This window comes from Aptenodytes forsteri, unplaced genomic scaffold (genome assembly GCF_000699145.1).
Source record: "Aptenodytes forsteri isolate BGI_AS27 unplaced genomic scaffold, ASM69914v1 Scaffold70, whole genome shotgun sequence".
Classification (NCBI taxonomy): Eukaryota; Metazoa; Chordata; class Aves; order Sphenisciformes; family Spheniscidae; genus Aptenodytes; species Aptenodytes forsteri.
The window spans coordinates 2,384,225-2,397,890 of record NW_008795690.1 but is presented as its reverse complement, the minus strand read 5'-3'; positions in this window follow the sequence as shown (position 1 = coordinate 2,397,890).

The window sequence follows — 13,666 nt, the reverse complement described above, 5'->3', positions numbered from 1 at the left end:
ACGGACACCAGAACAAACATGTGTGCACATTTGAGTGCACCTCTAGGCAGGAATAGAAATTCACATTTCTACTGGGAGTTGAAACAATACCCAAAAACTGGTCTCAGGTGTCCAGTGCAGGTTATCATTAATGCAGAACCACTGGTCTACACAAAGAAATGTGTATTAAGAGGTACAGGCATGTTTTGTGTTCACAAACGATTTTTGAGTTTATACCTCATCATTAAAAACATGGCAGAAACAGCATCTCTATTTAAAGAAAGTAGCGATCTCTTCAGCCTAAAACACAGCTATGACATAACAAAAGCTATCTAGGACAGTTACAGAGTTATGAGCTACAACCTATCAAACAGGACTTCCTTTCTTCTATTGCCTTGTTCTTGGGTTGCCCCAATTCAAGAGCATAATTTTTGTTCTGCTGTTTTCTTGATTTGGTATCAACTTAAATTCTTCTATATGAAGGAATTAAGGTCTGTCTTCAAATAGTGAAAAACTGAAGAAAGTGATTTCTCATCCAAGAATCAATACCAACTAACACATAACTGAGTCTAGAGAACACCACAAGTAAGCCAAGATTATGCTAGAACATGGACTTTCAAAGCTATGGTAAAAAGCATAGCAAATTTGTCTGTAAAATAATGATTTAATTAGAGAGAGATGAGCTTTTTCTGAGTACAATGAGAAAGATTTGAAGAATTGGCCTTCAGCATGACAAAGAGCTGAAATACATCATATACCCAGACTACAAGCAATTGAATTGTTCCCAGAAATTTCTTTCCAGAAGATAATACTAAGGCTGCAAGACAGAGGTTTTCCTTTGGTTTTACTTAGAGTAGTTAGACTGATGTCAGGCTGCCCAGATGGCAGGCTCAACTACCAATTTATTTTCACAGGGTTTCATACACTAAGAACACATACAATCAATTAATTGCAGGTCTGAACGTCCTGTGAAGTCTATGGAAAGGTATCTGCTGACTTCACTGAGTTCTACAGCTGATCCTTCAATTCCATTGCTGTTGCATAATGAATGCTGTTTACAAGGCAGGACGTATTTTTAGTTTATAAATGCTGCTCTCTCAAAACTACATAATTTTGTAACATTTACGTAGAAAAAAAACCCAATGAGCTAGGTAAGTCACTGCAACATTCACATAGAAGAACAAGATGGATGTCACAAAATGTTCCCCTTAATCAATGTTATAATAATTAATGTTTAATTTCAAACATGACATTCATTCTTGGAAAACATTTTGTACTATGGTTAATGAAATTAGACTCCAACTTTTTCACTGTAAATATACCAAATGAGCACGCTTTGTTCTATTTCGCATACACAAATCGGTCCAACCTAGCTTCTCCAACCTTTATAGAATGGCTATACTTACTAGAAAAAAGTTGCTGCATTCAGAAGAATCTGACAACAGCCTCCACAGACAGCACGGGTTACATGCTATCATCTAGAGAACTATTCTTTACAATCCTGGAAAACAAAGCGTACAGCCATCTTGAAATGAAAAATGAGAAGTGTGCCTGAGCCTATTCCTTAACAGTGAAGGAATTTCACTGGGAAGCCAGCATACAGGAGCAGAGGATCAGAGTTATTAACTAGGTGAGAAAAACCTTAAGATTGGTTTTTTTCTATTTAAGTAACATAAATCACTTATTTGTCTGGAGTTACATGACGAGAAGACACATTTTTTTGACTGTTGCACTAGTGAAAATCCAAGGCAGCTCTACTGACATCAACGCAGAGTTAAACCACATTTATACTAACATACCTGTAAGAAGAAAAATAGCTCGAAGCGTTTGCTGATTAACTGCCTTACTACTCACTCACTCATCGTTTTTTGTTTCTCTAATCACAGGGTGATGTGGGTTGGAAAAATGTAGGTTGCATCATTCTCTACCACACACAAAGAGCTTAGAGTCTGAAAAGTTTAAGACACACAAAAGATTTTTGCAAAGGTTAAAGCAGATGGCATTTGAAGCCAGGGTGACAGAGTACATCATTGGAAAATAATGTATTAATTAGTAATTACATTGGGCCTTAGATATTGGTAAAATCTTATGGTAACATCATAAGACATAACCACAACCTTCCCTTCTTTCAGTACAAGGAATTAGATGTATTACTCTCAAACCTTTGAAGACACATTTTGCACTAAATTTCAAGGGGGGTGGGGGGGGGAAGAGCTACAGACAGCAACAAAAACAACAGTGCAAAGGATCCCACAGTGCTTAACTGTTAAATGTTTTGAGTGTTCTAAGGGAGTCTAACGCACAGAGATGGAGGGTGAACATTTGAAGTAGGTCAGAGGAGGAAAAGGCGATTACCAGAATGTTTTCTGCTCCAAACTGGGCATTTGGCATCCCACCGAGACAACCGTCATTGTCCTGCGTATGTACAATTACAGGAAATCCATTCACTGCACTACAGTTTTATGCTGGACACAAAGCCCTGGCCCACTGGAGTTAAATGGGTCTTGCTATGGATATCATTTGACCCAGAAAGTTCAGTTTTAGGGACCTGATATTTTGATCAGTATTTTAAGAACTTAAGTCAGCTCCTCACATGTAGTTCTGTTCCTCCACAGCACAGGTAGGCATGTGTGTTACAGGTGATCAATAACTGCCTTGCTACCCACTTTTCTGCTGAAGCCTTCTAGCTGTATTTACCGAATACAAGGGATTTTGCTTGCCATTTGATATTTCTGTCAGTATAAGCAAAGATGAGGCTGCTGTTCCAACTTCAACATCTGGATTATCCTTTGACCAGTGTTTTCAAGCCAATGACTGTTCTATTCCACAAACACTTGCTATATACACTGCAGCAGAGCATCTGTACCACTCCTCCAGTTCAAAGCTACCTAGTCTGCTTTCAGCCTTTATTAAAAATCTGTGTGGGAATAGTGACAATTAGTAGGTAACAAGAACAGAGAAGGCCTTGCAAACATCCCAGCGCCGGAGAGAGGAAGGCTGATTCAGGACTAAAAGAGAACAGGGAACAGTTACCATTCACATGCAACTGTGAATTAAGATGATTACAGTAAATATATGATCTACAGGTAAGTATGATCAACAGCTGGTACATAATGACTGAGGTTTGCTTGACCATACCACTACGCATGGTCAAAAACAATATTTGCAAAGAAAGGGAAACACTCATGATAGAATATTTCAGTTGGAAGGGACCTACAATGATCATCTAGTCCAACTGCCTGGCCAATTCAGGGCTGACCAAAAGTTAAAGCATATTATTAAGGGCATTGTCCAAATGCCTCTTAAGCACTGACAGGCTTGGGGCATCAACCACCTCTCCAAGAAGCCTGTTCCAGTGCTTGACCCCCTCTCGGTTAAAGAAATGTTTCCTAATGTCCAGCCTAAACCTCCCCTGTCGCAGCTTTGAGCCATTCCCACGTGTCCTGTCACTGGATACCAGGGAGAAGAGATCAGCACCTCCCTCTCCACTTCTCCTCCTCAGGAAGCTGTAGAGAGCAATGAGGTCGCCCCTCAGCCTCCTTCTCTCCAAACTAGACAAGTCCAAAGTCCTTACGACGTGCCTTCCAGCCCTGTCACCAGTTTTGTTGCTCTCCTCTGGATGCATTCAGGGACCTTAACGTCCTTCCTAAATTGTGAGGCCCAGAACTACACACAATACTCAAGGTGAGGCTGCACCAATGCTGAATATAGAGGTATAATCATTATCTCATAATACTCTTAAAAGAGAAAGTGTTCTTCTGATTGCAATGGATGGTTATTAAAGCATGTATTTTCATGGCCAGTTTCATCACTTGTCTCACACTTCTGTGTGTGAAAGAATTGCATATTCTATTACAAACATTGGGAAAGATCAATAGAGTTTGAAAAAATCCTAAAAGCTCCACTTTGTATATAACTTCTGTACAAGAATTTTAGCGAGATTTATCTGAGTTTTTGACAAGATTATCAAACTCTTTTAGCCTGCTTTCATCCCTATATAGCCACCTCTATTCATGGATAATCTGAGAAATTTATTGATTGAGCTCTCACAATACTCAGATAAAAGTTGTTATAACAAGGGAAATGTTTTGAATAGAAAAAGCAACTGTACTTAGCAAACAACCATACTGAAGCCTAGTAGTCACCTTCCTTAAAATGAAAGTGCCATGCATCATAACAACAGCCTCAATCCTGTTTCAGGTCACGTGTGCTCCCTCCCCCATAAACCACTGACATTTATCATCAGCTGAATTTAAACCATCCTTGTTATCAAAAAGTCATAATGTCATAGAAAGGCTTTCTTTGCTGCTCATTGTTTCTGCCCACACATGCTCCGTATTTCTAACATTTGTGTAACCACAGCATCTTTCAAGCAGGCTCATGCCTAGTTTGCACTAACTCCGGCCTGTTGCTGGGTGTGTTGCCTTTCCAGTTACGCAGACTGAACAATAAGCTATTTTTTCCCTTTACCAACCCAGACTTCTAACAGAATTCATTTAAATTACTATGTAAAATGTAATCGAATTGGTAATAGGTCACTTACAGAAATATGATTTTGCTTTCCGGATCTCTTTCCATTATGCTAATTCCAAACCTAAGGTCCATGAACATTATTAGACCACACTTTTTATTTCTGTAATGTGTGCAGTAGGGCATTAAAGAAAGTGTCAGTTAATACTATGATGTGATGAAGTTACAAAACTAAAAAAGCACTTTTAATAATGTTATAATGATCAAAATGCTGGTCATGAGTGTAGACTACAAGCAGTTATTACAGCAGCATCAAGCCATTCACCAAAGCTTTACTTTTTTCATCTCTCTGCCCCTCTGGTGTTTTGGTTTGTGTTTTTTTTCAAATGAACCTGAAATTTCTTGCTAAGCTTGCATTATGTAAAGAAATTGAGTTTAGTTACACTCTGGGCCTTTAAATAAGTAACATTCAAATTACTAAAAAACAGGCTTCGAGATAACGTTCCCCAAAAAAATAAATTATCCTTTTTTTAAATTCTCTCTGACAGAAACTTGGCCCATTTCTTCTTAAAATAAAACATTTGCTTAATCTTCCATTCTATATCAGACAGTGACATAAGAGAATTCGGCAAAAATACGGTTTGTCTCTCATCCAGGGCTACTTTCAGGATCAGAGGCCTGAATTAGCAACTACAGTATCAGAGTTGCAGTTATTCAGTCAATTATGTTTCTATGATAGTTACTAATCTAAAGCAAAAATATACACTGGGGAAACAGCTTCAATGGAGGAACGTCCACTAATGCTTCTAGCTTCACTGAATCATCAAAAACTGAATCATCTTACAACAGACAGGCTGATGTAAGAAATGTGTCTCCATATAAAAAGTGCCTGTTTTCCTCATTAGACACAGATTTGTGTAATCTTGAAAAATGTGAAAATAACCTAATGAATTGTGATGTATTCTTCTGGGATTTAACTATTCAGAAGTGGTAAAATATCAATTAATATTTTCAGGGCTGACTGTGTGTGCTGGCCCTTTGTTCCCTTCTGCTGGCCTAAGGCGATCTGAAGGCAAGAAGAATTTCCCAAGTTAGGAAGAGGGATGGAGCATATTAATAATCAGGTCAAGATTAGAATAGGAAGAAAATATTGCACAGAGAGCTTGCAAAAAAACCCACACCAAATATCACCATTATTTGTTGAACAGAACAATATGCTGCTTAGATTGGGTTACAGAATTCTGATTTGTTGCGTGTGATGGTGAATAGTAAAAGGGTACATAAAATATAATTCTCTTAAAAGGACTCAAGAAAGGGAATGATACAGATCAGTCTGTGGCATCTCAAGAATTTATCCTGGATACAGAAATGTATTTAAATAAAGTGGCACCAGCTGTATCCCGATGTGACATGAGGTGAGAAACTGAATAAAAGAAGAAAAAAGTCAACTTCACTTCCAGTTTGACTGCAACGTTTTCTAAACTAAATGAATAGAGGGAGGGGATAAAGTCCCTGGGTAAGTTCAGATTCCAGAGTAAGTATTCTTAGTACATCTCGTGAAGGAGCTCATCTCCCAGAAGAGAGATCCACCTCAGAAACTTGATAGCCACCTACTGTGTCTTCTCAGAGAGTTCGCCAGCATGGAGGTCTTAAGAACATACCCTCCCTTCCAGATGCACAATTCACCAACATAATGAAACGGTCAGCACTTGTACAGTCTTTGATGATTTAGTGAGCTGAATGTTTGGAAAACTGCTGTTCAGGATATATCCCTGTGACTAAAACAGCCCACGCATACAACGTACAAGCGATCATCCTGACCAAGAACAGTATTCTGACTTTAGTGCATCAGAAATACAGGAGAAATAATGTCTGCCACTGTCACCTCTCATACTCCTACTAGGCAGAGCTAATCCTGCCTGCTTTTCTTACTCCAAACTGAGTAAGCACTAACTAAATGGGGTAAAAAGCCCTAAACAAAACATGTTTTTTTTAAAAAAAGTGACCTAGAGAACAACCAGGCTCATCAGTGCTTTATATCTAAAACCAATATATTTGTCGTATTTTGAACATTGACAGAATCATAAAGACTGAATTTATTAATGATTCTCTGCAACTACTGCCAAAGACCATACCCTACGCACTGCAAATCGCTCATTCTTGCTGGAAAAGAACATTATGTTATCATACTAGTTCCAAAGAGGTGGGTGTAAGGAGCATTACAGCCTAATCCCAGCAGCAGTCTCCTGAAACCTGTGGTCTTATCTGGCACCTGCCTTCCCCTTGAGATAATTCTACTTTACTCATCTGATTTTGATAGAGTAAATGTTTTGAAATTTTTAAATCTTTTGAAAAAAATCAAAGTATATGAAAGTATATTTTGGCCTGGCTTCTGCATCTTGGCAGCGATGCTTTCCCTATTACATCTGAAGAGACCAGCACTTCTAGGCAGGACATTAAAACAACTTTTTTCCACCCATGATATCATGATCTCTAAGAAGGACTCATCCAGGAATGACTCTGCTAAACATATAATCAAGGTAATCTCATACAATAAAATCTCAGAGGACATACATACTATCTAGACTATTAAAAACTGATTTTGCTTGGGCTCCCTTCCTAACTGCTAAGGTGTTCATATGATAAGCTCTTCCTTGCCAATAACACTGAAAACCAATTATGAACACAACCACTAAAGACGTTTCTCTCTGGTATTCTGCAATTTATTTTTTTTTTTCCCACCACCTCACAAATTTACACAGTTGTCCTCGTAAAGATAAAGTGGCGGAATGAATAGCCAAGACCATTGTTTTTGTTCGAGAAAATAAAAATCATTAAACTCCAAACATGTAATTAAAGAATACGTGAAATTACAAAGCTTCAAATAAAGATGTAAAGAGACAAGGGAGAAAGGGAATCATTAGGTTGGAAACACTGATTCAAGTTGAAAGAAAAGTATTTGCAGGCAAATATTTGACACCTTTCATAGCACTACACTTCCTGAGGAACATATGGGGGTTTTACAGGGCTCTATTTATTTATAACAGATTTACTGTTTATAGATATGGTCTGAGAGGTTTCTGACAGCAGTCTTTCAGCGTAATATATAGTCAATAGCAATCTATCTTGCCAATACATATTTTAATCTTCTCTATCCATTCTTCTAGAAATAAGAGTCTTCAGATTTTGTTTACACAGAAATTTTTTGTCCTGAAAACTCTGGAAGCTCTCAACTAATTAGCATTTATGTAAGCCTGTCTTGTTTCTCTAAATGATTTACAAGATGTGCTCTGATTGTTCTTTAGTACCTGACGTATTACTTTCTACCTGACCATATTTAATGCATTTAAATGAAGACGTGAAATTATATCACAACGAATATGACTCAGCTATCAACTTTGTCACACACTACAACACTGAAATTTTTGCTCCATTCTGCATTGGTTAATTATAAATGTTTTTTCTAATGGATACATTTTTGAGACTAATGAACAGAAAAGATTCATTTTTTCATACAGGGTGACAGCAATCATCTTTAGATGTTAAGCAGGGATCTAAAAAACAGTTATCAACAACAGGACTATTAAAAGTTTAGGATATGCTTTTTTCAAATTAGTATCTGTTGTAGCTGCGTGTTTAAAAGATTCCCCACTTCAAATATATTATAGGCAGCATTTTGAATTCAGATGGTTTTTCTCATTGTCACAAATATGCAGATCATTGTGGTCCTGTCTTAAGATAGCATGCAACTTCCTGGCCAACATATGTAGCAAAAGATTTTGACAGATGTGGCCCTTTGAAACAATGAAAAGCTTAAAAGAAACCATCCTAAAAGCAGATCTGGTGACTGTGGACAGATGTAAAATGGCAGTGACTGTCTCCTAATGCTGAAGGATCACTTTCGTCAGAATTAGGAAAAAAAAAAAAAAAAGTAGTCTCAAAATCTAAAGAGATACAGATAAGAAAAAAGAAACTCCTGTAGGCAAGCTCTCTTCTACCATCATAAAGAAACTGTTCATATTTTTATGTACCTTGTACCTATATCCAAGCTTAAGCTCAAGTGATCTCTGCAAAGAGCATTTTCCTGCTGGAGCCAGCAGCAATGCTGTCAACCTGTGAAGTGAAGTTTCCCGAGGTGAGGCTTTGGTTACTAGCGTTGGTTTGGACAACTGCTCTAACCAAGACTGTTGTTGGCAGGTCTAAAATCCAGAAGGACATAAGGATATAAGGAGTAACCAAGTAACCTAGATTAAAAATGGCTGAGCAGAACTGAAAAATTTCAGACCAGAAAAATGTATGGGTTTACATCTAGTTTAACCCATTCTAGAACTGATTATCAAAGTTACATTTGCTCCAGATTGCCAGGGATAATAGTGTTTTATACCCTATGCCTATGTTCCCAAAATCCAAAACTAAGCCTTATACCATGTCTGCCCCTGTTTTAACAGCAAGGAGCGTGCTTCAGAATTACATGTATTTACCCAAATCTGAATCTGTGACCACCACCAGATCATCTCTCTGCCAAAAAAAAAAATGCAGTTTTTACAGTGAGACGATTTCTAGAGCACAACCCCATATCATGTTTCTTATGACAATACATAGATGATCGGGGGGGCGGGGGGGGGGGGAAATCCAGGTTTATGTACGGTGTGGGGGGGCAGCGGGGAGGGGGGGGGGAGACATCTAGGTTTATGCGTCCAGTACTAGGTCCACCTTACATTCAATGATTGCTGTTTTATATGTACAGGTCACATTGGTGACAAAACCCATGTTTATATAGTTTTTGAAATGCCTTTTTAGCACACTGCATTTATCAAAGTATCTCCTTTCCATTTCCTGAAACAAGAAGCCTTAGGCTATGACGGAAGCAAATATTTGTTATTAGTACATAAAATCAGTGGCTTATATCACAGTAATGACCAACCACTGCATATAGAGCAGTAAACATCCAGCTGTAACCAGTTTTCAAATCTCCAAGAACTAGAATCGATGGATCTTGTAGGTATAAGACTGCATTAGCAGAAGTCAGGCAACAAGACAAACCTCAAATCCTAGAGTCTACCCTGCAGTAACCCTAGAGCCATACTCATGGCATGATCTGAAAGCAGCATAGCCATATACACGCTCCATAGAAACAACAATCCTTTAGCAGAAACGAGGTTTAGTGGAAGCAAATAACTATATTGCTTTTATAACACATTTGACCCCTTCATGCCTGCAGACAGTGCACAGTGGCACAGCTAATACACAAGTTTTCAGAAAGTACAGCAAGACAAAGAGAGATCCCCAAAACTAACAATTACCACTGAGCGTGACCAACAGGAAACTAGTAACACCGATCATTAAAAAAATAGCACACGTTGTTTCCCACACTGCAACTGGAAATAATGTATTCTGAAGTTATACCTACAGTCTCAAATACATATTTATGAAGGAAAGTTAAGAAAATAATACATCATCAGTTTTTAAGTGTTTTTATACCAACTATTTATCCCATTAACCTCTGGTAATTTATAACAAGCTGTCATATCATTAACACAGTAAGTCAATAATTGCCGTCACTACATTTTCAAACCTATGCTTACAACGTTCTCCGACTTCAGCAAGAGATATGATTAATGAAGCTTTTGCACAGGCAGTAATACTTACGTGCACTTTATCTTTCAGCAAATATTAAGTTTGGTTGATAGCAGTACATGTTAAAATTTCTTTCTTTTGCATCCACTGCAAAGAGAACCAAGATGGCCATACTTGGGAAATTAATTCATTTCATAATATAATGGAAAAGGATAATAAGAATCAAATACTCGCCAAGATCTTTTTAAATTAGCATTTTCTTCATATATCTATTTTCTGTCAAAACAAACCTTCGTTCAAAAACAAAACTAGCTCTCTTCACTGTAGAAACAACCTTCGTGATGCAAATCAATTCACTTTTCCAACCTTGCAAACAAATGCTTCCAGATGCAACAAAATTAGTGAAAATCTTATTACCAGCTTTCCTGCTCCTTGCAGCAAGCTGGAGGCTTCGTCTCTAAATAGCTGCAACAAAACCATCAGGAACAACAGAGTTAGCCAACGTTGAGCACTTTTGAAAGCCAAGGTGGCATCAGTTTTCTAGCTTAAATCATTCAATGCTTACTTTTAAATGAACAGAAAAGTTAAGAGAGTCAAAGCTTCTCATCATTTCACTGTCCCAGCAAGAAAGGGAAAGAGATTCAGATAATTTACAAAAAAAACAAAAAAGCTAAATAAATACTGAGATTTCTGTACTACAATACTCTTTCTTACTGTTCTTTCAGGAGCTAAAATTATAACAGAGTCAACTGGGAGGCAGATCTGTTTTTCATAAAGATGTCATTACTTTTTTATTAGGGGAATATTTTATATTGTTATGAAATTTTCCAGATTCATTGCTCCAGTGGAATAACGTCCTATTTTTAAATGAAAATTCTTATCTATCATGTTAAATTAGTAACCCTGCCATGAACCAACTTATGTCAGTGCTTTAAGCAAAGCAATCCTGCAGAACAAGTACTTAATAGATAAACTTACATATTAAAGTAAATTCAGAATACATCATTATGCTTTGTTACAAAGGATTCTGGTGCAGAATTAAGAACCAAATCCATCAATGGTATGAACTACACTGTCAATGTGGAGAAAAAGAAAGGCATTGCAAACACGTCCTTATATACTACGATATTGACTAGCGGACCAGGTTTTTATGCAACAGGAAAGGTCAGCTCAAAAAAAATTATAATTACAATAATTTGTTTGGCAGGTTCCTTCTTTACTGGGACATGTAGCATTTAAAAATACTTTGTATGTGCAACAGTAATATTAAATGCCCTTGTGTCCTAACACTGCAAATACCCAGAGTAAACAGACTCAGTTTTAAAATCTAAAGATTACTTTTACTACGCAGGTGCTGGTTAAATGTATATCTTTGAAGGAAAAGAACGTCACCTACACATATATATTTTTTTTACCTGGTTTGAGCATTTAAAAATACTTTGTATGTGCAACAGTAATATTAAATGCCCTTGTGTCCTAACACTGCAAATACCCAGAGTAAACAGACTCAGTTTTAAAATCTAAAGATTACTTTTACTACGCAGGTGCTGGTTAAATGTATATCTTTGAAGGAAAAGAACGTCACCTACACATATATATTTTTTTTTACCTGGTTTGACTGTTCTTTCTTCAGAGACTTTCTACAAAGTTTTCATTCAAATTTGTATGAAACACTAATGTTAACTGGTGTAATAAGAAAAAAAACACGAAACACCCAACTCAGAATTAGTGGTTCAAAATTCCTGTCTAAAAGCTCAAATTTTATTTATCTATTTAGAAAGAGCATGCATGCACGCACACACACATTACAGAAGATCTTTTCCTAAAGCGTGAAATACAGTATCTTATATTTGAGGATTTCTTTGACAGACTTTAAAAATACATCACATTTACACTCTAAAAATGTTATTAGACTGTTCAAAATACCTATGACATTTCTCCAGACACACATTAATTAAATACTCCAGAGACTATACTTTATGTTAAATTGATCTCCTCAAAGAAAATCCTACACTAATACATAACAAATACTTTCTCACACAGAAGAAATATAAAAAAGCAATGCTTATTAAATGCGGAGTATTTTATTCATTTGCTTTCAAAACCATCTTCTGAATATTTGTATTTAGATCAGCAATGTTTTATAACCCATTGTGAATAAAACCTGCATGTTATTGTTTATTCAAATGTAATTTTCAAAAACTGTCATCATCCTTGTAGGGGCCTTAGAGTAATCCTAACAAAAGTCTGTCTTAGGGTGCTAAAGATGACACGACACACTGGCAGGACAGAAGACTGGTACTGACTCACTGCAAGGTTTAAATTCAAAACTGAGCCTTAGTTGAGCCCCTGGACAGCAAGCAAAGTACACTTACAGGTCAAAAACTGTTCATTTTGCTAAGCACTATAGTAAAATTTTCCCTCATACTAAGCTAAGATCCAAGAAGCAGAGCAGCAAACAGAAAAGAAACAGAGAAGCACCAACTGGCCTGACCATACCCTAGTGCAGGTAGAGGATGTCAAATAACTCCCACTTCCAAACAGAAATAACAGCTTAATCTGATGTTCGAGGCACACACTTTTGATAGTAGAGAGTGAGTAGTTATTTCTGACCACACAGAAGTAAGTGAGATACCAAAAAGAAAAAAAAAAAATGCTTAGCGCTGGAAGCGCTGTGTGGCTTATTCACACAGTACTCTCACCAAGAAACCAAGCATGCATGCATGCAGTGCTTGCTCTCTTCCTACAACCCACTAAGCAAAGTACGCTGGGCCCTCCCTAACTCCTGCTGTCAGGCAGCACACCTCCTTTATAAAGCCTGAACTACAAGTAGACCTGGGTCATCTGCTGGTCTAAGAAATGCTTTCCAGCCAAGATTTGGACCAGCAAGTTCACAGTGAATTGCACACAGAAATCTGTTCATGGACATCTTTCTGTCTTGTTTTCTGATTACCTCTGGATAAGGAAGAATCAATAATGTGTTCCTTGTTGCATGGAAAATCTGCTTAATAGATATATCCCTTAAAGTCCTGGCCTAAGCTGGGGAAGAAGGGTTTTTTAAAAGTAATTTAGAATCACTTACATATCTGGTGTGTGTGCATGTGCACATATCTGTAGCTATCAGCTTTCTTCTGATAGGCCTTCTTTTGTTTCAAGACATCCCGAAGCATCTGTGGCCATAAATAAGCCCATGCCAGAGCAGGTACATCTCAAAGCGTCTGTGGCCATAGTTATATCTGCACTGTAGCAGGTATACCTCTGAAGGGACTGTGGCCCAAGGATAAGTCCACGCTAGAGAAGGTATACCTCGAAGCATCTGTGGCTGTGCACGAGGTCATCTTGGAGCACCGCAAAGCGTGCAGACATGGATAAGCCCACAACAGAGCAGGTACACCCCTGGAGGGACTGCAGCCATGGGTAAGGCCATGTTGGAGCAGGTTTACTTCTGAAGGGACTGTGGCTGTGGGTAAGGCCACGCTGGAGCGGGTATATCTCTGAAGCCATAGTAGCCCATGGAGAAGGCCATGCTGGAACAGGTGCACCTCAAAGCAACTGTAGCTGTAGATAAGTCTATGCCACAGCAGGTGTACCCCTAGAGAGACCATGGCTCATAGATAAGGCTCCACTTGGAACAGGTACT